The sequence below is a fragment of the Acanthopagrus latus genome, chromosome 20, assembly GCF_904848185.1.
Source record: "Acanthopagrus latus isolate v.2019 chromosome 20, fAcaLat1.1, whole genome shotgun sequence".
Classification (NCBI taxonomy): Eukaryota; Metazoa; Chordata; class Actinopteri; order Spariformes; family Sparidae; genus Acanthopagrus; species Acanthopagrus latus.
This window is the reverse complement of record NC_051058.1, coordinates 22,005,889-22,032,105: the sequence shown is the minus strand read 5'-3', so window position 1 is coordinate 22,032,105 and position 26,217 is coordinate 22,005,889. Positions and strand designations below refer to the sequence as shown.

The 26,217-nt window shown below is 43.3% G+C and overlaps 1 protein-coding gene and 1 long non-coding RNA gene across 4 annotated transcripts in view; one reads left to right on the top strand and one right to left on the bottom strand.

Annotated features, from left to right (window-relative positions):
• Positions 1-26,217, top strand: part of sdk2b (sidekick cell adhesion molecule 2b) — a 352,080-nt gene that overhangs the window by 43,772 nt on the left and 282,091 nt on the right. The gene's annotated exons all lie outside the window — the stretch shown is intronic.
• LOC119009630 lies at positions 1,603-4,041 on the bottom strand. The gene is made up of 3 exons (XR_005071777.1): positions 3,829-4,041; positions 2,309-2,536; positions 1,603-2,198 (listed from the first exon to the last, which is right to left on the bottom strand). It is a non-coding gene; the product is annotated as an uncharacterized LOC119009630 (long non-coding RNA).

Below are 26,217 nucleotides of genomic sequence, written 5' to 3'. Positions count from 1 at the left end.
CCGTCTCTTTATCTGGATCTGCACCAAAGTTAATGGGGTCCGTTGCGTCCTCCGTCCAAGTTCGGGTGTAGCATTTGTGTAATCCGTCTGAGAAACCAGCCAACAAACAAACGGACACAGATGACACAACACAACTTCCTCGGCGGAGGCAATAACCTAATAAACAATAAATGCAGGCTTGAGCTAAAAAAAAAAAAAAAACCCTACAAACTTTGCCTTTATAAGAAAGTGATGTCAGGGGAAGACGTGCGAGTTTTTAAGAGGCGGGTGTGATGGAAGGGTGCTGGTCTGGAGGGACTGGATCAAAGTGTGCGTGGAGGTTTGTAGAGCAGCGAACACTGCTTAATTGGTTGAATTAACAAGGTGCTTTACAGGGTTCACTGCAGGCGGGAGTAAAGTAAATAACACCCGGGGCTGAACTGCAGGGATGTAGCGACGATGAGCACAAATGACTGGAATAATTGGTATATAGTGACACATCCGCTCAGGCAGCAGCGTGACTGCTCCCTGACAGCCGGGAATTACAAGGGTGGATGACACGACAACGAAGCGAGGAATTCAAGCGGCTGTAAGAGTCGGCCCTCGTTCCTGAAACCTCTTGTATCTGTGTCTCCTCTAACTATTGTGGGGAATTTGGCTGACAGTGAAACATTTTTTTTTGAGTGGTGCTCAAAAGGCTGAATTGACTCTGTCATGTTCCTAACTGTCATTCATTATTAAACCCTCTTGTTTGCTCTCCGCCTCAGGGACAAAGCTTTCCTTGGCTTTAATAACCTTTGCGCTGGCACTCCACATCTCACTGTTGTTCTGTTTGGTACGATTGTGGAATGATGGCGGTGGATGAATAAATGACGAGGAGCGCCAGCTGCTTCTCTCTTTTCGTGTTCGCTCTCTCCTGCTGTGGTTTTCTCAACCCCTGACAGGAAGTCTAATCCTAAGTGACTGACAGGTAAAGGTATGGAAAAAAACCCAGACTTCAGACAGTCTGACTGCACAACAAATCACCCTCGGGGTGAGGACCGGGTTAAGGTATAAAGAGATGGATTGGCAGAGCAGAAGGAATCCTCTCTTTCTCTTTTAATTCCCGTCTTCGCTCTCGCAGGAAAACAGGAAACCTCAGGCGAGAATCTGTGCTCCCTCGGATGAAACATCCATTACCAACTACAACTCCGGCGCGGGGTCATTTCCTCGTGCAGCCATTACCTTTGTTTCCTGTCAGCTGATGTTGGATCACTGGCATCTTCACACCGCTAATGCTACGTTAGCTCTGGTCCCTGTCAGCTGATGCTGGATCACCTGCAGCTTAGCCCTGCTTATGTAGCATCAGCGCCCCCCCACGTATAGATTACCTTGGTTTGCCTGCAGTGTGATTAAGAGAACGTGAGCAGGTTCAGTTTGTTCAGTATCCTCAAATTAATTAAGGGTTGAAATGTTTTCTACAACATAACTGATCGCGAGTTATCTGGCTGATTGCGACGTCCGTACAATCTTAAAAATCCAATCCTGATGATTATAATAGATTGTAAAATTGTATATAAACGCTGTGAAGTCCATCTAACACGTCATTTTTAAAGAATTATCTATAAACCAAGGCAATTCTGACTTCCAAGTTTTGTTTATTTGATCTTCAAATTATGACAAACATTATTTACCCCATTAATTTACTTTTATAGTTTAGGAAGTTTATCGTTAGCAAAGTGTTACAATGCTGTTAATCAACAGGCTGCTCATGTTACTACAGAAGTGCTATCTTAAAAAAATACAGGTGATAAATTCTGTTATCTAACAGAGTGTAGGATAAACTACTCACAGTCTGTCTGGACTAATGTCTTTCATAGTTGGTTGTCGACAGACTTGAGAAAACTGCAGCAGCGCTCATCATCCAGACCGTCCTCACCTCATGTACCTCCACCGCCTGCTCCGACAAAAACAAAAACAAGCGCCACCCTCCCTCTTCTGTCCTGTATCTGGTTAGCCGGGTGCTGTGCAGCACTTGGCCCTCCTGCTGCTGATGTTGATGTTCATGGTAGGCTGGGCGAACAGGCAGAGCAAAGCAGGAGTGTCCCCCTGGTGCAGAGAGGCCTGAGCTGGCCGCAGTGATGCTCGCCGATGCCAGCAGGTTAAACAAAGTCACCCAGAACCACTGTACTGGCTCGCTCCGAATCCAAACATGCTTCTTTCAGTTTTCATTTCGGGACCTGAAGTCCAAAAAACAGGAGCAACAGTCAACAAACCAATCTGAGTCAGGAAAATAGCAACCGGGGGGTAAAAAAGGCAGCGGTGCTGAAGGGAAGCAAGTTCCAGTTACCTTCTCACGGTCGAGACGAAGTGTGAGGCGAGTCGCGGCTTCGTCAGGTCGGCGAGGAGGACAGGCCGACACGTTCACAGCAGTTTGATTCTAATGGCGGCAGGTGGAGAGGTCGGTGCAGAGAGCCGGTAAACAGGAAGCAGATGTGTGGCATGTGCAGCTAAGAGGCAGCTGCAAAGCATTATGGTCCGCGGGTGTGAATATTTATGATAGGAAAATAAGACAGAGCTGAAAATTAAGAAAAGAAAAAAAACCACATTATTAAGCGGCTCCCGAGTCTTTAATGATGAAGGTTATATTCCAGAACATTTCAATCATTTTTCCATCACGGTTTAACGTTTAATTTATTTTATCACTTTCTGTTTAATTCCACAAATAAATGACTTCATCATCGGGACTTCGAGCTGCTCCTCATCTACTCGTACTTTATTTCTGTCATGGTTTTGGTTTTACAGCTACAGCTCACCCTCATGTGACTTTCTACTTCCTGTCTTTGTCTCTTTACCGCCATCTTTTGTCACTCTTTTTGTTTTAATTCCCCACGTTGGTCCTGCGGTCTCTGTTCTACGGTCCTTCTCTGTTCCACGTGTTCTTGTCGGTGTTCTCAGTGTTTTCTTGTTGGTTTAAACTCTAATGTGTTACTGTATTTTTATTCTTCATCAGTTCTCAGATTTCCACCCTGCCTGCTTCTTACGTTTTTTCCACCTGTCAGTTGCGTTCGCTTTTTTGTTTCTTTACTTGCCAGTCTAGGTGTTGCATCTGGGTCTTTTTGCTAAACGTAACGTGTTCATTATGATCCTTTTGTGCACACGTCTTTGTCAGCGGGTTTCTTTGTTTCTTAAATAATAGTAAGCATGTTTTTTTTTTTTTCCCTGTCTTTCCGGGCAATTGTTAAACCATCTGTATGAGCATCACTGTCTCTGTTTGCAGTTGAAAAAGGTTTTCCGACATGTTTTTTTTTTTTTTGCTCAGTACTCACTTTGTATTGAAAGTTCAAGGTTTGCAACTCAGAGAAAAAAACAAACACATGATTTACACTAAGGACTCATATTGCACGGCACATTTCAACACACACACATGCAGGAAACGACTCCTCACACCCACCAGCAGCAGACATATGTATACAGTGTAAGCAACGCCCTGTTGGAGGCGGCGTAATTAATGACAGGAGCAGCGTATAAGACACGCCACTGCTTTTCATGTCTTCACTGAGGGGCAAAAAATGGAAATGAAGAGGATCATTATGCGTAATGCATCATTAATGAAAGCATTTTGTTGCACTTATGCAAAAAAATCTATAAAAACAAAGGCGAGATGTGCCAGAGGGCAAACGAGGAGAGAATATGGGGCAGTGGGATATTATTCATCCCCCTACGCTACTCAGCCTCACACCATTACTTCTATTTATGCCTCCATTTGTTCTGCTATAACTCTGCCTCACAACCAGGTAGTCTTTGATGGACTGTAGATGAATCAACACCAAACTGAAACACACTGGGCTCCACACTGGCACCTCTTACCTGCACTACATGTGTTCATTAAAGCTATCTTTACGTAATGATGATAAAAGATGGTGCCGTTCTCAAACTCGTCATGCAGCAGGAATGTTTTCTGTTGATCTGCATCACATGAAACATAATGAACAGCGAGTGGGAAGCCGGTGAGGGATCGGGTGTTGGCAACGGCAGCAAGACCAACAAAAAGGGCGGGGGGAGGGGCAACAAAAAAAAAAGCTCAAAACACTATAAATCAACAATAATACATATATCATTAGTCTTTGTGACACGTACTGGCTCCACCCAGCTCCAAAAATGGGCCAGAGGTGGAGTTTGGTGGAATCAAGGTAGCAGCTGGACAGTTAGCGGCTAGCTGTCACCCCATTATTGTGCAAATCTGTTAATCTTTAAAGAAGTTCGCTATCAAGACTATAAGTGATTCAATCTGGGCCCCAAGTGGCCATTTGAGGAGCTGTTTCTGGCTCATTCCCAGACAAATGCCGACACTTTGGGTCAGTATCCGTCCTCAGATTCTGTCCCAGCGTGACGTTATTTGACCATCTGGGACTGAGACTCAATCAACCATCTTTCTCCACAATCACCTTCCTCTACCTTAAGTTTTGAACTTGAATATGCTTTTATTTGCCAAAAGGTCTCATTGTAGAGAAAACAAAGCATGATGCATGAATTATTATTAAAGTTGAAATAAAAATAAGAACATCTGTTGTGTTTCCCTGACAAACCTGCCCAGCATGATCTCACACACATGAAACTTCACCATATTTCGAAGTCTATGCCTGAAGATATTGACTCACAACACATCGCTCCATGTTCCGCCTCCTGAGGTCTTTCATCTAGACTTAACTCGACTTACGTACGGAGCATCCCGAGCCTCATGAGAGACGAGGGAAGTGCTGTGCAAAGGTTACCAGTGATCCGGGATATGAATGTCTACAGCGTGAGACGCAGGAAACTTTTACACAAACAAAAAACGCAATTCAACGAATTACGAGACAAATTACGACACGAGGCCGTGCAGCTGTTTTGTAATGGGAGGTTTAAAGCTGCAGACTTTACAACGGGAGTGCAAATGTTTACCTGTAAATAAGAGTCTGCCGTTTGTACGTGGCATCACTGGGACAAGCTTTATTGTTCTGACAGCACAAATCTAAAGTTGTTTTTCTGTGATAAAGTCCGTGTTTGAAAGAAAAAATAGACTGTAGCCTTGCAAACCCTCTAAACCTCCCGGCACTGCGAAGAGAAGATGAAGGAAACCAGAAGATCAATATTGACGACAGGTGTTACTGTTCTATTCTTACAAAATGAGGACTGGATTGTCTTCTATTATTTAACAAACGGTATCCAATAAACCAAATAAACAAAAATGATTGCGTCATTATCAGAAAAATCACAATTTCCGGGGAAAAAAAGTGGCTTTTTTTTTTTTCTTGAAAAAACACCTGAGTCCTGATTCTGATTCTGTGTAACAACAATCCAACACATAAAAAAAAAAAAACTAGCTGGAGTGTAATAAGTAGACTGAAGCACGAGTCACGCAACACTTTGTCTGGACTGGAAATGTAAGACGCAAAGGTAGTGATCCGAGATCAAACCTAAGATCGACAGGAGCGAGGGCGAGGTTGAGGGTTCAACGCTGCTGTTTGTGTGCATGTGTTCTGGATTCCGGTTGTGTTTGTTTTCAAAGTACCTTGATATTATCTTTTTTTTACTATTAGCTTTATCTTAACTTAAATATTGGACTTCCATTTGTCAAGCTAGCCGACAAGATGATGATAATTGTTGGGTTTGTAACTTTTGTGTATAATGTCACTGGAGCAGGTGTGTTTATCTCATATCGACGTGTTACTGAGATTCCTGCAGCATCATAAGTAACGTCGCTCCAGGCGCGTCTGCCAAGTGACCTCAGCGTTTCTCCAGCCATGTTTTTTTGCCTTGTTTCAAGTAAAAGGGTCTTTTTTTTAACCCCAGAGAGTCTCTAGCAGTCTGCACTCCTGGTGGATGGATGGGTCACACACAGGACCCTGATACTGGACACCAGGCTTCATGTCCTGTATGAATTGTTTGCTGTCTTTCCAAAGAGTCAAACAGCTAAGACTCCAGGTTACAGTGATGGTGCTGAAGCATCAGTGCTGTCGTTGTCGGGTCAACACCAACACGGTGATATCAGATCTCGCCCTGATAGCTGGCGGCATTATCTGTCGCCAAGTAGCTATATAATCATAATTATCCCTCTGATTGTTTTTGCCATGAACCACCTGATTACCACAAGCTGTGCGAGATGAGCTGCATGACTCAAACATGCTCAGCATCCATTATCCATAATGTTTGTATTTATTGTGCTGTTTCGTGACCTTTCACTCAGAGAAACAAACACCGGGCACAGGAGGATGTCGACTTTATTTTCAGACTGTCATCCGGTTGATAGCTGGGCACACTGATGCATTTCAAACCCTTTAGAACAGTAGTTATTGCTCAGTTAAGTGCCTTATGCTGCTTCATCTTATTCAGCTGATGAAGGACTTGATTCCTTGGCAACAAGCAATCACATGTACTGTGATCATAAGAATAGATCTAAAAAAAAACAACTAAGTAAATAAAAGTGGAGCTGCAGCTGTTTGAAGTGAAGGTCTGCTCGCAGTCAGACGTGGCACGTCGTGTTCAGAACACCGTGTCGTTGCATTTGAGTTGTTTTTGGCTGTTTTGCTCTCTGTGCTCGTCCTTCAGCGTGTTCAGAGACGTTTGCTGTAGTTAGTATAACGACACGTGCAGACATTTGTTTACACACTACATTTAAATTAAGAGAAGTTGGTCTGATTTACATGTTCACCGTGCTGGTCTGCTAAATTACCTGTCAGGCGGGTGTAGGTGGGGGGAGTTTATTGGTACTTAAACTATCATTTTCACAAGCCTCTCGCATTTTCACGCCATTAACGAAGCATCACTCTTTCGTTCTTTTTTCATCATCTCGGTACTTTTCTTTCCCCGCGCTGCAAATCATCTTCAGAGAGCGAGCAGAGCATCAGACGCACAAAGACCAAACAGGAGTGCTGATGTTCAAACTCAGCCTCTTGTTCTCGCTGCAGATATTCTCACGCACCTAAATCACTTTGGCAGAAGAAGCACTAAAACCGGCAGAGAGGGGAAAAAAAAAAAAATACTGTAGTTTCAAAATGTGCCAATAAAATCTGATCATTCTGGGGAAACAGCCATCAAATCTCCCTCTGCCGTGCTCACGATGAAACCGTAAACCCATAATGGATCTTTAACAGGGCGGTGAGGTCTGTTTCATGTCTGAAACCTGAAGCTCAGCACTCTAATGTCTCTCCGTAATTGCAGCGGCATTCTAAATACAACCAGCTATGATACGACAATGAGGTAAATCATTTAGCTAGTTAACAAATAATTCACCTGAAATTATATATAAACATTTTCATGCAACTGAGGAGAATGAAGGAACGTCGCTGCCGGCGATTAATCGACTAATTGTTGGAGAAATATTGGACGCTTGGCATTTTCTTCTAATTCAGTGACTTCTGCAGGCATTACAACATCGAGAGCAACATTTTATTTTATGTGGTTTATTTTTGGTTTAGCCACCGCAGTGATTTATATTCTTAACGAGCCTTTATCTCAACCAGCAATCACATTGATTTACATCAATGCTATTTCTAACGTAACATTAACGTCACCTTGTGGATTTTTTCTGTTGTCGTGCTGCAGCGGTTCTGCTGTGGTGAGCTGCGTCTGTCTTCTCTCTTTTCTTTTCTCCCTGCAGTCGTTATTCTGCACAGCGACTCCTCATCCGACATTATCTTGACTCCATCACACGTGTGACGTCCCGGTTATCATCAGACTTCACAGAGAGATGAAGATGAAGTTTAGAGCACTCATGTACAAACTTCATAATAAGGATAAATTAAAAACACCAGGTGTCTCTGAAAGCTTCCTCTGCCTCCAGTCCTGGTAGAAAGAGGCACTTTCCTAACTTTCCTATCAGGACCTGATTAGTGGAGTCTGAGAAACACCTTTTCTCGACACCTAACCCGTCTAATGACTGTCAATCTTCTGTCATCTCAGAGGGCCTGTCGCTGCAGCTGCTGCTTCATGTTCCTCTTCACCTCCATTCATCTCCATCTCTCTACCTTTCCTCTGCCTTATTCGCTCATTCCTCACGCTCTCCATCTCACCTGTCTTCCCCCTCATCTTCTGTTCCAATCCTCCCACTCTCTCTATCCATCTCCATTGTTACCTTCATCTTCCTGGCACTGCCTGTTCTATTTTTCACTCAAAGAGTACATTGAAGATGTAGATAAATGTAATGGTCCACTGGCTTGAAGCCCCCTGCAGCTGGGACTTGGCAGACACTTCTCATACTGTATAAAATCCACCAGGCCTTTTTCACCTTTGCCTTTTTCCCCTCATGCATCTGGAGGATGCTAATTCACAGAGGAACGGCCACCTTGGGGCTCTGAAAGCTTGAGTGACGGCTGTGGATCTGTAGGTTTAACAGCGATGACAGACTCTCAGCATCAGTGTCAGATATGTAGAAACAGGATGTGCGGAGAGAAAGTCAGAAATATCAGGAGGAGGGAAACTGAAACAGACGGCTTCAGGACGCGTTCTACTGAGTTCTGTGTGAATGTAGGTGATAAATCGCACTGGACTCCATTGGATTTTAGATTGTGTGCCCCCGAAAAAGAATAATGTCAGCCAAGATGAAATTTCTCCTTCCTCTCCGCCCTCTTTTTTATTATTTCTTTTTTTTTTTTTATTAATTTGATCATTTGATTTCTAAAAGACTTGGCAACCACCGCCAGCAGCCCGTCACCTTTATGGACTTTTCATGGAGCGAGTAGGAGTAGTTCACATTGATCTTTAGCAATTGATCGCTAGTGGGTGTGCACTGATAGCTGGCACCACAGTTTGTCTTCGTCTGTGAACGCGATGGCAAAAGAGTGGGAGGCACATTGGATCCACTCCATGTCCCCTTATTGACCTTTAGTCTGTCGATGAAAATGCTCCTCGATGCTAAATGCACCTTGGCGGGGTTTAAATGTACCTTTTTATAATGCCAGTCCCTCTGTTGAGCTGCAGCTTTTCTCAGGTTCTTACCGTATTGAGCCCTCTGAGTATAGACAGAGTGCCCTTTTGCCTCCAAAGCACTATTTTCCTGCTTTATGTTTTCAGTCTTAGATGATCAGCAAAAGGGAGCGACGGCGCTCTGAGGTACAAGCAGAAGAGCTCATTCGGGAAATCTGAGCTGAGACACGATCATAACAGTCGCCCCGTCTTTCATGTGCCCAGCATGACAAACACTACAAATATGGACGAGGACACACAGTTCATGTTAGACGGAGGGACGAGTTAACTCATCCTCACCTCAAAACATCTGATAGGTCGTCTGTGGTGGAAGCTTAGTAGGTCTCTTATTTGTAGATCTGGTAGCTAAACCTAACTCACTGGTTTTATTAGCTAAGCATGACCAGATGATTTTATAATTTAGATTTTCTACTTTGCCTTACCACCTCTTCACATCACCCCCGAGAACCACCCCTGTACACATGAGCCCCGTTTAGTTAGAAAATGTGCCACATTTGCAGCCAGGTAAAGGCTGCAACCTGCTGTCCTGTCTATGTGAGACGGAGGTGTAATATTCCTTCAGTGTAGGCATTAACATGCGACGTGATGTGAAGCATGAAGTTGGGCGTGAACAGTGAAATATAACATTTGCGTCGGAAGAATATTTAGCCCCATGATGTTAAACCCCCGCTATTAAAAGAAGCGTGCGGTGTAGCGCCTCGCCTCCTCCGTTAGCTGCCTCAAGCAACAGGCAGCTAACAGGAAGCAGGTCGAATGTGTCTTCAAAATAAGAGCTTTACATTGCACCTCATTGGAGATTACAACTGGGTTTTTAGCGGGGGGCTTTTAATTTGGAAGTAGAGACCAAGCGGACAGCGAAGACGGCTACAGAGACCGAGGAGACGCTAGATGTCCCTGGATGAAGTGATGGACTGACTGCTGTGATCAGCTGTTTCCTGGTTTTAAAACTCCCTGGCTGTGAGTCGCACAACAATGCAGGTCATCGACACCTCCACCCATCTCAAGCAATTGTTGGCACATCAACAACTTGGATTTGCAAAGCAATGGAGGTGGAAAAAAGTGTACCCTCCGAAGCGGAAAATTGGCGACCGACCAAAAGAGACCCCCAATTTACCATGGTTTGTCTAAATCTGCAGACCTTGGTCAATTCTAGGACCATACTCTTAAAGTTGCCTGTGTCTGGTCTTCATTCAGGCTTCCTCCAGAGTCCATGGTGTTTCACAGGTGACGTCCTTCCTCTCATGGAGCACCAGCAGAGATCTGAAGGTGTCGGATGGGTTGCAGTTGTGTTCTTCTATTGTTTTGTGCGTCTTAGTGCAGCCCGATCACACCCAGGGTTGATGAATTATTTAAATCATCCTCCTAATCTCTACAGGCTACATTTGTATTTAATTGAATAACGCTGACACCGAACAGATGGCAAATTAAGAAGTTTTGGGAAACAGAAATGATAGCGCATGTAAGAATAATCGCTAAATTGGAGCCGTATGCTGCAGTGACCCCGCCATCACCCCTCCTCTGCCTGCACTCGCTCTGCATCACACTCGCCCAATCACAGTCATCACCTCGCCGGATTTATTCCTGTCACAATGCCCAGCAAACATATAACAACAGAGGCACAAGTGGCTTTGTTCCAGTAAATGAAATGTCTCGCTGATAGGAGTGAGGGAATCAATTGCTGTTGGTTTTTTACTGCGCGGAGGCAACGTGGAGATGCTGTGACTGTGGAGGAGCTATCAGGGAACGCTTCACATCAGTACCATCAGGATTCAGACAAGCACTCCAGACTGGAGATGTGTGAGTGGTTGTGTGTTTGTGTGTTTGTGTGTTTGTGCCTCTGTGAACAAGATATCTCCTGATCTGCCTCCCAAAAGCACCAAGGGATGAGGCATGACATCCTCACTATGACATGACAACCATACCCTCCTGGCTTTAGATGCTCGAGAATCTCTGGTTCAGTTTTTTTGTTTTGTTTCCTGTCTGCACACTGCGAGCGCTGAGACTAACCCGGCAATCTTGGCTTTAGTGCCACTTGATCCCGTTTTGGTGAAGCGATGCAGAATGAGCTGCGGGGGCCAAAACAAACTGTGAGATCTGTCGTTTAGCTCAATCTATCCACTGTTTTTTCTTTCTTTCTTTTTCTTTTTTTTGTTTTGCATGTTTGCGCGTGACCTATCGAAGCAGAAGTGTTCTTATTTCCAGAGAAGTGTTTGCACCCTGATGTGACGCTGATGGAGACGTGACTAGAAGCCCACTTGGCCACTTTAGACTCTCATTATGCAGGATTTGCTTGGACTCTCACAACCAATAGCCTATCGCCCTTTACAATGAAAACACACTCGTATGTAAAGCACACATTAAAGAAAACAAGCACTAAAAGCTTTAAATACATAACATATACAAAATGCAGGCGCACACAGGCCCCAACAGAACTGTGTTTGAATATTTTAACTCCTCTTTGCTTGACCTTAAGCCCAGTTCCTCGAATGCTCTGCCCGGCGGCTCCTCAGCAGCGACTCATCTCTCTCTCCCCAGCGCCGTCGACACCGTGCATGCTTTAGTAGAATTAATAGAAGTCTCGCAGGCTCATCGCAGCCGAATGGGTGCCATGTGCTGCGCTGTCTGCCAGCCTGTAAGTCATGTATAATGCATCCCGTCTTCCTCCTCGCTCTTATTCAGCCGAGTGGATGCCAAGTGTGACCACACAGTGCAGGAGCAGGGGTCAGCCAGGGGAGGTGAGACACACAAAGAGCTGTAGTTTGAAAAAACACAACAACAAAAAAAACCAAGAAAGGAACAGAGCGGGGAGGCGAGATGGAGGACAAACAGAGGATAATGAGATAAATGGAGGAAGAAGAGTACAATAACAACTGTAATAGACAAAACTACTGATAATGAGGCTTTCTGACAGGAACATTTAACTACAACAGCTCTCGACAACAGAATAATGGCCAGAACATTTGTTTGCGGAACATTACGATGTCGACCTTTGACCTTTCAGCGTCATCATTTGATCTTTTTGTATTAGACATTTGTATAAAAAGTGTTGTTTCAGGTCACAGCTGCCTTCAACCTTTGACCACCAACATCCGAGCAGTTCGTCCTTCCAAGTCCAAGTTAATGTTTGTGCCAAATTAAAAGAAAAAAAAAATGGGTTCCTCAGAGAAGTGTTCATAAGAATGAACCGCCGTGAGACCCCGGTGACCTCGGACCTCTGACCAACGAAATCGAATCAGTTCGTCTTTGAGTCCGAGTGGACTTTTGTTCGGGATTTTGAGAAATTACCTCGAGGCGTTTTTCAATATATTGTGTTCACAAGAAAACACAATGACCGTCTTTATAAAAACACCAGTGGTGTTAAGCAGTTACATCGACTCAAGAACTCTTATTAAGTGGAATTTTGAGGTACTTTACTTCACTAACTTTTCATTAGCTGCCAGTTTTAACATCTACTGGTTTGACTTTAATACAGTTATTTGCGCTTGTTGTAACCATCCAAACTGACCAGCTACAAATGCTTTGAAAGGGTGAAGAGAGTCTGTAAGGGAACAATTACCATCAGCTAATTAACTGCTTGTGAAAAGACAACCATGAACTCATGAATAAAAGATGCACAAGGCCAAACATCTCTGCTGGATCATTCAGACTATCATGTGTGTATTATTATCATCAGTATGTCCTTTTTTTTAAATATTATAGTTTATGTCATTTGCAAACATCACTGCTGGCTTTTCCTCCAGTGTTTAGTGGCCATGTAAATACAGCGGACCTGTATTTTCCCCAGTAAACACCCCGACCACTTCAGCAGCTGCCGTCCTCTCTTTGGATTCATTACCAGATGTCAGACTCCACCTGAAAGGAACCAAGTTTTACGCCCACACACAGATACACCTGCCTCTCGTGACCTCGTTGGTTTTTCTGTGATTATAACCAGCTTGCCACGCCCTTTCCCATCTTCTTGTTTTGCTGCTGGATATTCACGTGTTCTGACCTGCTGCCTGTTCATGACCTCCCTGACTGCCTACATGTGTCCTTGTTCAGACTGCCGTCGTTTGCCCGACTGTGAGCTTATTAATTTGAATATTGATTTCGTAAAGTCCTTTTTCTTCAGCCTGCTCTGCCTCAGGATTTCACTTGGGTTCTTTATGCCTCCTACACAACTCCGTCACTGCGTGTTAATGTTACCTAATGTTAAGAACAACAAGCTGCTGGTCCTACAGAAAAGGAGAGAAATCGCAGGAGTGCACAGCATTCAGCCAGGAATGTAACTTACACTCACCACTTTGTGTTTGTAAGAGAAAGAATGTGTTATTTCTTCTTTCAGAAGTTACATAGTGTCACGCTGAGGAAACTTGTCAATGCCTGACATTTCTTTCCTCCAACACAACGATTAAAGCCTCTTGGCCATGAATGAATCCAGAATTGAAGACTCTCACGCTGAAGGTTGTACGTTTGTGCTTTACTTCAACCAACAAAGTATAGAAAGAAGTTTGATTTTTAAAGAGCTGGTGGGGACCGAAAGTGGATTCCAAACAAGCTGAAAAGCCTCAACACTGCAAAAACCAAGTCAGCTGCAACTTTCACAAGCTGTAAGTTTGCTGTCGAGCCATGATACTGTTGACTCCTCCACACAGATCCCACGTCAGCGCACTGGTTGACCCTCGCAAACACTCTGTTCACAGCACACTCCGCAAAGACAGCAGTGGGTCGGAGTGAATGCACACACCCGGCATCATATTCAATACGATCACCCACTATATGCTGGTAAATGCAATACATTTTTCAATTCACTGCGGTCAACAACACTTCTATTTAGCTTTAAGTAGTTAGGTTGGAAACATAACGGATGTGATTGAATACATTAGCTAGACGACGCCGGCGTCAGTGCAGGGTCAGGGATGGGTTCTTTGCAGGTTTGTGAAAGCAGATGCTGTTTTCAAGACGCATTCGCTGCTATAAATGATAATGTAGATAACACGTCAAGGGAGCCTTCACCTCTCCTACGTTCAATGCAAACAGCACCGCCTGTACATTACATACTGCTTTTTACTCAGTTTGTATTAAATATTTGCCTGTGCAGTCGCCACCCACAGTGCCCCTGCGTCCGCCCGGCCATATTTGTTTGCTTATTTGTTTGTTTGTTTGTTTGTTTGTTTGTGCACGCAGCTGTACTGTGGGCATTAACGAGGACGCTGTCTTGTGACATCGCAACCTTGCAAATTCCTGACGGCTTGTGTGAAGGCTGTACAGTGTCAGTGAATATGAGCAGTGTAGACTGAAACTTTCACAGTATTTATACAGCACATAGTCCTGATTAATAATTGAAGAAGACATGGAAAGTGCATGTTCTACAATATGGAACCTTTAAGGGGAGAAACTGCATGTGAAAACATTTTTTTAATGCGATTCTGGTCAAATAAGGTAGTTTATTCACATTTAGGTGAATATTTTATTGCAGAATTCTGTGCTGGATATTTATGAACATTAGTGTATATTAAAGTTAATAACTCATCATTCGTGTATTCAAACAAAAGCCAACAAAAAAAGAGTAACGTCCTAAAGCAGGAAATCACCTGGAGGAAGTTTCATGATAATATCTGTCAGCATGAAATCATGAATACTCACAATTTTTATGTTCAGCATTTTTTTTTTGTTTTGTTTTTTTTCCTGAGTCAGAAATCTCTACTTCAGTCACAAACTTTTATTTTTGCAGCAACAATAATCCATCATTCATAGCCTGATTTAAAAAAGATCTAAAATATGAAAGGTGCTCTTTTTGTGGCTGTTGACAGAATTTTCTGATTTATGGAGAGATCAGAGAGAGAGATCTGAAATTCTCTCTGTGAAAACTTGACTTTAATATGTCAACGAAATTAAACAAGAATTTTCAACCCAGTTGTATTCCAAAGCTCATAATGCCTTATTTGAATATACAAACATTGATATGTATGATACAGTGTAAGTAATCCACCTGGGAAGGTAACAGAACGAAACATTAGTCAGAATCATTGCCCCGTTCACTCGAGGTCTGCAGAAACTGGTCCTGTCTTACAGAGCAATACGTCCTCGGCTGTCTGACGCTGAACATTTAGCCCTCAGCAGGGTTAATGCTCTCTGAAATCACCTCGCCTCGTCATAAGTGCACATTAATACATTGACTTTGCAAAATTTTCATCGTGCTATGCAGTGAATTAGATCATTTTCCCCTTTCATGTCAGTGTTTTATATTTTATTTGAATGCAGTCTTCCTCCCCTCAAGGCAGCCGGTGATTTCCATCGATTCCGGGTTTATCTATGGCAGTTTAAAGCATACTTGATTTTTTTTTTTTTCTTCTTCTTACCATTATTACGGTTCTGAAATTGAAAGACTGCTTTGAAAGTTTTGTAAGGCCTGGTGCTTTCAAGAGCTTTAAGGTAATTCTAGACTTCTGAGATTACAAAGTCCAAAGTGACGAGTGTTACATGAAGTTTACAAGAGAGCCGAACTTTTCTCTGAGTTAGCGGCTGTCAAAGCATCGCGGCATTGATGGAATCCTGAACGAGCAGGACTTAGTTAAGGTTAGAGAAAGATCACCAAACCCACAGATCGGACTGAGGAGTCCAACCCTGATCCCTGCTCGCAGAGATCGCCCCGATCACCTTCCTATGACTTCGGTACAACACGAACACAGAGCACCACAACACGGTTGGACAGAATGTATGAAATGAATGAATGGCAGCTTTTGACAGTGAACATTTTTCTATTAAATGTGGTTTTAGTACATTTTCTTTTTTTATTCTTCATCAGGTGCGCGAGGTTCAAGGCAGCCGTGCATTTCATTTGTTCGCCCGTCGCTCTTACAACTCGCAGCTCTCGACTCGTTCTTTGTGCTTTCTCAGCGTCTCCGTTTCTATTCTTCGCTTCTTCCGTCAGCGTCGTTGTTGTTTCAGTTCTCTTTGCCTCCGTCACGATGTCCGTAAAGGCTGCTGAGCCCGGTTCTGTTGCCCCGACTCCGTCTCTGATGCCCCCTTTAGACACAGAACCTTAAAACCAGCTCCTTCTCCTGCTGGGAGTCAGAAACTACCAACTGCACTCATCACAGTGAGCTGAGGGACAGGAAGAAATCAACGACTGCGACCCAGACCGTCTCCATCTACCCCAATCTTTTCCATCCCATTCTCATTTAGGTGTCCTCTGCCAGTAACGTCTGACGAGCCTTCAGACGGCTTTGGCCCAGTTCTACCTTTTGAAATGTGGCTCCACGCTGCTTGTTTATGTGTTAAAGCTGCACTCCAGAAGAAATCTACTCTGTGTATTTGTTTCACCTACCAAGAAGAGCCCGATGAACTCAGACATGAAAAGATTGGCTTTGTTGTGAGGATGTTAAACTCTACTGCTTATATTCTTCATTTAATGATGAATAAACACACTCTGGTCCTCTTATCAAAAAAATCAAATCATTTCTTTTAAAAACAAAGCTGAGATTTGTTTTTTGGAGAATTATTCTTCACGTTTCAGAGGTGAATCAATAACCTCCAGTAGAGATGCTTTTATTCTTTCTTTATGTCTCTCCTCGCTGTCTTAAAAGTCGGTTGTCTTCAATCGAGAGAACAAACACGGTGACGACTTGTTTTCTCCTGCAGTATGGTGTCTGTTAGACCAGCTACCTCTCGTGTTTGTAATGATTACAGCCAGTTTCCTCCGTCTGATGCTGATTCAAGGAGAGTTCGGTGGAGGAACAGATGTCTGAAGCTAAACTGTGGCTAGCCAAGTTGCTGATAATGACACAGACAACTTACTCTGCTTACTTCCCTGAGCTGTCCTTTGTTTTTTTTTTCCTACAATGTTCTCGTTGAATCCATGCAGTAAATGTCACTCATGACTTTATCCACCAAACAAAACAGGGTCTTTCTTTGCATTGTTTCACAGCAGATGCTAAATATTGCAAAGAGCAGTGGAGAAGAAAGGAGAATCCACAAGCTGGCTCTTTGATAGAGAGTTACAGGCTGCACACTTCCAACGTCTCAACAGGGCAACTTCTGCTGCTCCCTGCTGTTGCAGATCAATGCAGTGTGAGATCAGATCAAGGCTTTTCAATGGAGAATACCAAAAGGTACAGTTTGAATTTGTTTGGGTGCGCCGTTAACAGATACGCATAGTGTTTGTTGGACTGCAGTCAAAGCAGTCGGTCAAGGTGTGTTTGCCGCCTCCAGAACTCTGAGACCTGTGGTATCGAACCAGGGATGAAATGTTGAAGCAGTACGTTTTTTAAATTTTTTTTTATTTTGTGTTTATTCAGGAAAGACAGAATCAGTATGAGTCTCACTGCTACTCATCACTTGTATTATGAGGACGGTGAAACCAAGTAAACTTTGTCTTCTTAACTTTTCCGTTCACGCAGCTCGGTCAGATGTCTGCTTACAGCCAAAAGATTCAGTTGCACGGTAGAAGAATTAATTAAGCTAGCCAGCTAAAGTCATCCAATTTCCCTGGCGTACGTGTTTTAGTGAGGTAGCCAACCTTAAATTTTGCATTAAAAGCTAGTTGTTCCACTGCCATCTGATGATAGTAGTACTCACTGCCGTACCACCAGACTACAGAGCAGCTTTTTCCTCCTCTTTCCACCACTGGTACAGACATTTAACTTCTGAAATCAAGAACAAAGCTCTGGGTTGGACGCCGACTGGACCCACCGACCCAAAGCATCAGTATTTGACAAGTTGGAAATGAAACTTCTGACAGTTGGTCCCGGCAAAGCCTCCAGGAAGAGCACCAGGCTTTTGAAGCTAGTTTTCATAGCGGCCAAAAAGTGTAATTATATCGTAACGTGATGCACTACGGTCCAAAAAGACTTTTCCCATGAGCTTACATATTAAAAGTATTTGAGCCATTTGGTCCAATAAAATGTGGAAAGTTTAGAAGAGCCACATGACTAAAGTTAGCTTGAAGTTAGCCGGATTTAGTCTGCACGTTCTAGTAGTCGAGCTTCATTTGGCTTCACATCGCCACTGAGCAGCTTTCACAGGGATGAACTCTTCCTCCAACTGTGTCCAGATTCAGTATAACACTCTTGGTTCCAGCACCTTTGGTACCACGTGGTATCTGGGTTTCAACTGTCTCGATAGTAGCCAGTTAGTGGGAGGTTAAAATGACTGTTCCACTCAAGTACTGCCTAATGTTAGCTAGCTAGCATAAGTAATGTTAATATTGCCTAGAATTAGTAACATCACTGTTAGCTACAACAAACTGGGAACCACCGTGGGAGCAGGTGATTGGAACTACAGTGGTGTAATGGTGGAGGAAACGGTACATTTAGCGGCTGAACATCATCAGTATCACCTTCAGAGTGTCTTAAAAGCCTGGTCATTGTTTGCTGTCCTTCCCTCTCTTCCTTCCCTCTGCAGTGATTTCTTCTTGATTATCTTTGGCCTCCATGATGGACCTTCAACAATCTGTTCTCTTCTCCTGAATCTACTTCACCACTTTTCTCCCTATGTCCATTCTTTTCGCTATATGTATTGAAGTAGCCTGCGGTGAAGGATTGTTTTCCCAATGATTTGTGCAGTGGACCTTTTTTTTTTTCTTTTTTTGTACAATGCAGTGCTGAGTGCAGCCTTGAGGGGAGAGCACGGGGACAGCTACAGTACATTGATTTCGCCAAAGAACGTGTTCCATCTTTACTCAAAAAAAAAAAAAAAAAAAGGCAAAACGCTGCAAGAGATTTTGAGCTGGGGTTGCCTTCGAAGAAACCCAAGTGGCCCCTCGACTTCATCTAAAATACTAACTGTACTATAAGCTGTTCATTCTGTAACTATTAATGACTTACAGCTGGTATCAGATTCAGTGTCAAAATATGTGTGATGTGTAATGTGATAGCAGCAGGGATATTTTAATTTCATATTAACCTGGCAGCGACTGCGGATCAATTACTCTCACAGAATGCAATTTTATTCCACCAAGCTCACCGATAGCTTTCGCCACGTGAGCTAATCACAAATTACATGAGACCAAAACCAACATGCAGATCAGGAGGCGTGACTGAATCACAACCCATCAACTCCAAGTTTTCAAACGGAGCTCAACTTCGTGCACGGCCACAAGATGAATCACAGCTCGTCCTGATCTGTGAGAGTGTTTCATCTAATCTTATTTGGACTGATGTGGATATTTTTACTCCGTTTATAATTAACTGTCTCTGGAGTTACACATTATCATCCAACAGAACTGCTGTTGAATGAGAAGCTGTGATATGATTTGTCAGGTGACAATTATATTTTGAGTTTCCCCAGAGATATTAGCCGCCAACGAAAAATCTGTTTCTGGACTGTTCCTTCAATCATTTATTGAAAAAAAATTGAGAACAGCTGTTTTCATCTGGTGCTTTGTTAGCCTCGCTAGTAGTTTTGTTTTTAATGGTGTGTGTGTTTGTAGGAGAGTCAGTGATATGTATCTGTGTTATGTATATCACGGCATGAGTGACAGATAGATGTACCAACAATTTAAAGATAATGATAACAACATGCTGTTGCAAACACTGAGCGAGGGCTTCAACTAAACCAACTCTGAGGGTCCAAAAATGGCGAATTTCTTCATCACTTGTTTTTGCCAGTTGCTTTAGATAATATAATGACTGATAATGGAGGGCAGTTAGATATGATCACATGATTGCGGCGGCTGTCGTCTATGATGATTCAGTTTATTTTGCTGAATGGTGACGCTCTTTTGCTTGGACGCCTTCGAGTGTGGCTCACAGGCAGCGGTGGTCAGTCTGTTGGATGGATCGCCATTTGGTAATGACAGTCACAGTGACGGCTGTGGATCAGGGGTAGAGACAGCCTCTTGTTATCAGAAGGTTGCTGGTTTGATTCCCCTGGACTTTGTGCAAGATACCGAAACCCCCATGCGAGTTTTGTGACCCCTGCACTTCTCCTGCACCTACATTTCTGGTTTTAAGTGTGACGTCTTGTATTTATATTAAGCCAAAACAAAAAAAATGCAGGAGATATTTAGTCTTTGTTTTATTCTTCTTCCTGAACACATTTCATGAAACTCATGGGAGATATTCCAGCACACGAAGAGGAAAGGTCATGTGAATGTGTGGGTGCATCCCGGTATGTTCTGAGATGTCTCATGTATGTTCACCTCTGACACATGTTGCCTGTTTCGCTGCTGTGAGACGGCTTGATATGTTCTATACTGCTTCCATCAGGCTTATACCACACAGGCACTGAAATAAGATGCAGCATGTGTTGTGCTTCAGTCTATTAGAGGGAGGGATGTAGTGGTAATTCTTTAAGAAATGTGGTCTGCAGCTGTTTACTGTTTAAATCCCCTTGCTGATGTTTCCACTGCAGGCGTGATAGTGGATGTAAATAAGTAGCCAGGCTCTGCAGATGACCCCCGCAGTTCTAACAAAAACACTGAAAAACAGCTCTGTTGTCTGCATGTTTACCGATCATCGTCGAGGTCGCAGAAGCATACGGACACGTCGTCTGTTTTCTCTGAGGAAACCTCCCAGAACACCCTGGACCCAACGCGACAACAACATAAAGATAATTTGTCCGTGAGAAATATAGTTTGTGTTCTAATAGCACAAGACGTCCCCTGACCACGAGTTCACGGCAGATAAATTAATTAGCATCCATCGGAAAGTTTATGCTGAACTTCAGAAACCCTCAGAACACACACACACACACACACACACACACACACACACACACACACACACACACACACACACACACACACACTTATTTACTGGCATGTCAGAGGCTATTTCTTTATATACTCAATACAGTCATTCAAATTCAATAAAACCTTGTTAACCAGGATTTAAAGCAAGCATCTTGAATTACCCAAAGTGTCATTGACATGTTTTTAACTGCAGGAAAAAATATATAAAAGTAGAAGGGCACCTGGATTCTGCATGAATCCACCAAGGTCAATAGTCCACGCGTCTATGGTAAACAAATCTGCAAGATGTCACATGAAACAAATACTAGAACTGTGTGTAAATGCAGCTGTCCAGTAGCATCACCAACGCGACTTTCTCTTCTTTCTCTTATTACTGGAAACAAAAAGAAACGTGAAGTCTGAACATATACGAGGTTTTGCCGAAACGCACTATTATCAGCAATTATTCCTGCGATCCAGTTGTTTGTTTCTCTGATTCACGGCTGTGTTGACGGTAACGCTGCTGGACCGTCGTCGCTCCCCAGCCTGGGAGGAGAGGCCGACTGCATCCAGCTCACTCTGCAACACTGAAGTGATTCCTGGTTTCCTCCCTGTGATTCAAATCAAGGAAGTCAGCCATCACACTTTACTAGTCAGCGTCGTCGTTGACACATGCACTGCTAACGTTGACTCGCTGCTGATGCCCGGTTATGATGGGTCACACACCTGCAACACAACAAGCTGGTAGCAGAGGGTGAATACAAGGTTGGCAAACATGACATGACAGCGGAAAGTAAAAAATGCCAAATGCAACTAAAGATGGGAAGAGAAAGAAAGGCATGAAATGAAGAGCACAAGAAGGAACAAATGGAAAAAACAAAGGACTTCGAATATTTTAACCGTTACATTAGTTGACAGTAATAGTTTAGATGCGTTTTACGCCGATGATGCAGCTCTACTCCAAAATTTAAAGCTTTCCTCCTTCGAATCAGGCAAACAAACCAGGTACCTGCACTGAAAACAGAACACATTCAGTGGAAAAACATGAAAGACTGGATGTAAGTTTGGAAATATAAACCACACCGGCGGCTTCTTTTTGTAGATAAGTTAGTTTTCAACATTAGTTTTGAACTTTACCAAAGGGCAGCGCGAGTCCAAGAGTGAGACTTGGGAGAATAACATCTTTTTCGTGCATGTGTTAAGAGTCAAGCTGTTGCATTTTGATCAAGCCGTACTCTGAGTTGTTGGACTGATCTGATGGATTAGAAGCAGATATTTTTTTTTAGGTCAAAGATCCAGGTGTGTGAATTGCCATACTGGAATAAAAAAGGTTGAAGAGTTTGAAGTTCCAACATGTTGGACATGTTTTCCTGTATAAGTTCATCTGCAGGAAGTACAAACGACCTCCCTGTAAGCACGACAGGAGCTCAGAGAATAACTCTATATCATAACTCTTTACATAATAACTTTTTTTCTGAATTAATCAGGAGCAAAAATGTCAAATTTTAAAAATGATTCAATTTTTTTTTTTTTGCTGTTTGTCCGTCTGAAGGGCAGAAATTAAAAAAAAAAAAGTAAAGCGGATTAGAGGCAAATATCAAAAATCATCACTCATCACTTGGTAAGATGCCGTCCCTCCCACTCACGCACCTACACAAATCAGCTCATCACACCACGTTTGTACGAGAAGTAACTAATGATTAAGAAAGAAAAGACATCAAACTCGTGGTGAGTCATTAGCGTTTGAGGTGGCGCCTCTGCAGTAATGCCTCGGTGGAGAAGAGACGGGACTCTCTGTAGACTGTTCAGATGTTTACAGCATCGAAACAGGTCTGTCTTTGTTTACGTTATGCATAATAAGGGGCGTGGCCTCTTTGAGTGGCAGCTAGCTACAAGCAGTCAACTGATACGAAGCCACAGATCTTCACCTCGCCGTCATGCATCAGACACATAACTTGTGTGGTTAATTGTACAAACCGACCGACGCGAAGGAACAAACGCAGGTGTTTCGGATTAATGGGCAAATTTTTGACACGTGAAAATGAAATGATGTCAGCAAACGTGACAAACTTCCTGTTGCTCCTCTGATACGCTCCACCGGCGCAACCTCCTCCTCATACGTGCTCAGCTTCTGCTGCTGCTGCTGATTTGGACTCAGACTCGATGTTCATGTGTGTGTTTGTTACAGACGGATTAGTTCTCACAGAGGAAAAAATCCTTCGCTGCTTGACTTCTTTGAGAGGCTCCGCAGAAAAGCACAGCCTGGACGCGAGTGTCTGAGTGAACCGCTTATTGTTCGCTCATTATACTTCTTTTTTTGACCTTGAAATAGAAGAAGACACCAAACTGACACTCCCTTTTTCTATGAGGTTGTATTAGGTGACGCAGGTGTACCTTATCGCCAGCTGAGCCATGCATCCAGTCCACTGTGTTTGTTCAGTGTATTTTATCTGTCTGTCCTTGTTTGTCTGCGGCCTCCGGTCCCGAATTCCAGCACCGGCTTTATTGTCAGTCGATGCTGCCAATATCTGCTGCATGACAGTGTGCTGTTTTTCTGCCACCAGCTCAGAGATAGGAGCCCTGTCAACACTTCCTCAGCGACTGCACAAACAGTTGGCATCACTTGAGAGAGCGAGTGGAGAGAAGAAGTGCACCCAGTGAACTGATACCATGTTGTATAACCTGCGAGCGTACTGTAAACTCTCGTCTCGCACAATCGCAGCGTGAACTCGAGCTTCCTCACGGGCAGGCTGCACAATGATTGGTAACAGCTTGCTTAACCTTTCGCTCCTGCAGTTTGGCAGCTTGTGCAACTTCCACTCTTCCTCATCTGCTTTGTTTTTCACATCAGAGCGACAAAGAACGACAGAAACAGTCACAGTCCAGGTGTTATCTCACTACAGGCGCGTTCTCTTTATAAATAAACACACGTTAAACAGGGAGAAGAATTGAAATTATAAAACATGCTTGTGATCAACTTAAATATCACACATCTGTAGGTAGTTATATATGTATATAAAAAAAAACAATGTTATCTCTTACAGACAGTGAGGCACAATCACTCTTGACCAGTTTATCCAACAAAGCAGGGCCATGTTTGCTTATTTAAAGGACAGTAGCTGGTGGATTCAGATCTGCTTTACGTCAAAAACAACAACAACCAGAAAATGTTTCCATGCGGCTTGTTCACTGAAATCAAAGTCTTCGGAAGCCCCAAGATCCCAGACTGATATGAAAATATGTTATTTAAATCCATGTTAGAGCTGAAATCTGCACTGCAGCTGCTTGCTAAAAATGTCTGAAGTGTTCACATTAGTTTGGGATCGAGCGCTGTGGAGATAGTTCATGTTTTCTGGTGGATTTTTTGTGAAGTCCCCCGATCCACTTCAGCTGTTCAGGAGAAAGCTACAACGCTGTTTTGCTGTGAAACTCCAGAGATGATGACTGATTCATTTAGGGGAACTTATCCTTTAATAAAATGCACTCCTCTAACAGAGCCATACAAGTCGTTTGATGGGAATTCCTGAAAAACAAAACTGTCACTACTCCCGAGTTTAGTCCACCAAATAATACGAGTTGTCTGGCGTCGTCCTCCTCTGCCATCGCTGAGATCTTTGTTCTGGCATCATATCAGAGGAGCTCAGGTGCAGAAAGCAACATATTTCCTAAATTGAATGTAAGCACACACCTCACCTGGATTATTATTATTGGAGGCACCTTTTTTTCTTCCTCCTGTCTGCATTTCCCTACCTGCTCATGTTCACGGTGTCTGCGTTCACTCTCTGGTATGATAAATTCCTGTTTCAAGTCGAAATAGAGTCATTTCATAGACACTTGTCTCCAGAAGGTTCACTTTCCTGCCAATACAGCGAGGGGGGGAAAAAAAAAAAACACTGCTCGGCACTCCATCCTTAATTGAAAAGCTCTTTGCTGAAATGATTTCTGCAAAATTCATGAATTATTGAAATGAATGAAGAGATGGAGGCAAAGTGGACCAACATGTTGGATCTTTGATACAAGCAGAAAGAAAAAACACTTAACATCTGCTCAGATCTGAATGCTTTTCTTGTTCTCGCTGTCAAGAAGAAGCAAAAAAAAGAAACATTTAATTAATTAGACACTTTAACCCAAAAATGTTGTCTTCTAATTATTCGGTTGCGAGTCAACTGGCTGACACAAATCGGCATTTTCCAGATGAAACGCCTCCCTGCCTCCGAGACCGGCAAAGTTTTAAGTGTGATGATACTACCGATGAAAGGTATCGATTCCATGGAGGCATCAAAGATCCATATTTCATCTAATTGGGCCTGTGGCCTCAAAAGTCAGTTTTTACTCTCTGGAAAGTGCAGTTAGTAAAGTTGTAGTTGTAACAAGGCCATGCTTCTGGTTTGGTTAGATTTATGTATTAATAACAACATTCGGGTCGGGTCAGGAAGAGATCGTATCTTCATTTATCCGGTTCTGTCACAACAAACGGGGCTGGAAATTAGTCCGACGTCTCATTAGAGAAACATCCAGTTTTAGGCTGCAGCTCCTCTGGTGTCTCATCAGAAACATCTGGGTGTGTCGCCACAGAAGATGACGATCTCCTCGTCTTACAAACACTGAAACACAGTCCTGAACAGTGGTCTCCTGCTTGGTGTCCGTCTTCCTGCAGCTCGCATGTTGACATGATACGTATAAAACCTTACAAGTCTCAATAAACCCTGGTTTGCATGAAGATATGATGCTGACATTTTATTCTGGACTGTGTGAGTTCTAGTCAGTCCTGGTGGCTCTTTTAATGCCTGTGTACAGAGTGAATTATGTAGAGCTGTGAACTGGAAGGACTCGTTCCCTGTGTCCGCTGCCCTGAAGGTCAACTCTTATTCATTTCCTGCAGAGAGCGTCGGGTGATTGGCAGAGCGCTCTCAGGGCTCCGGTGGACATTTATTATGCATACAAAGGATGAATAACTCAATTGGAAGAAAAGTCAAAGGTGCAAAGCTTTTGTACATAAAAAAAGGTGGAAGAGGAGGAGAGAAACCAACTGTAACTCACTAAAGGGACACTTTTTCAAACATCCAATCAATAGAGGCAAGCACACTGAAGGTGAGCCCTCCTCACACAGGCGACGCATTTTAAATCGATCCAACTCAAAGGCAAGAATACATGTGTGCAAACCTCAGATAAGTTGGATTTCTTTATGTGTCAGCCCTTTTCTTTGGGTTCAGTTTTCTCTTAAACACTGTGACGACACTGTGACTCTGGTCTCGTTGTGTTTAGGCACAAATCCCACTCAGGGTCGGGTCACCAACAGGTCATATTTTGCTGGAGATGTCCCGACTCTTCCTGAACAGTATCCAGTGGTTTCACACTCAAAAAATGCTGAAACGCCGTCTGGAACTTTGCTCACTTGGCATCATTAGACACGTGATGTAAAGGGGGAAATGCTAACTGCCAACATTGTATCCTGGCAACTGGATATTTCCGATGTATATCCCACAGGTAGCGACCGCTGCGGCTCATTGGATCGTCTTCAGAGCCATCTGCCATAACAAAGTAGCGGGATTTAAAAAAACACGCGTTGAGAACCATTGATGCCGTGACAAGAAAGGCAGAACACTGCCAGAAGCAGCCAGTTCCTCCCGCTCTGCACA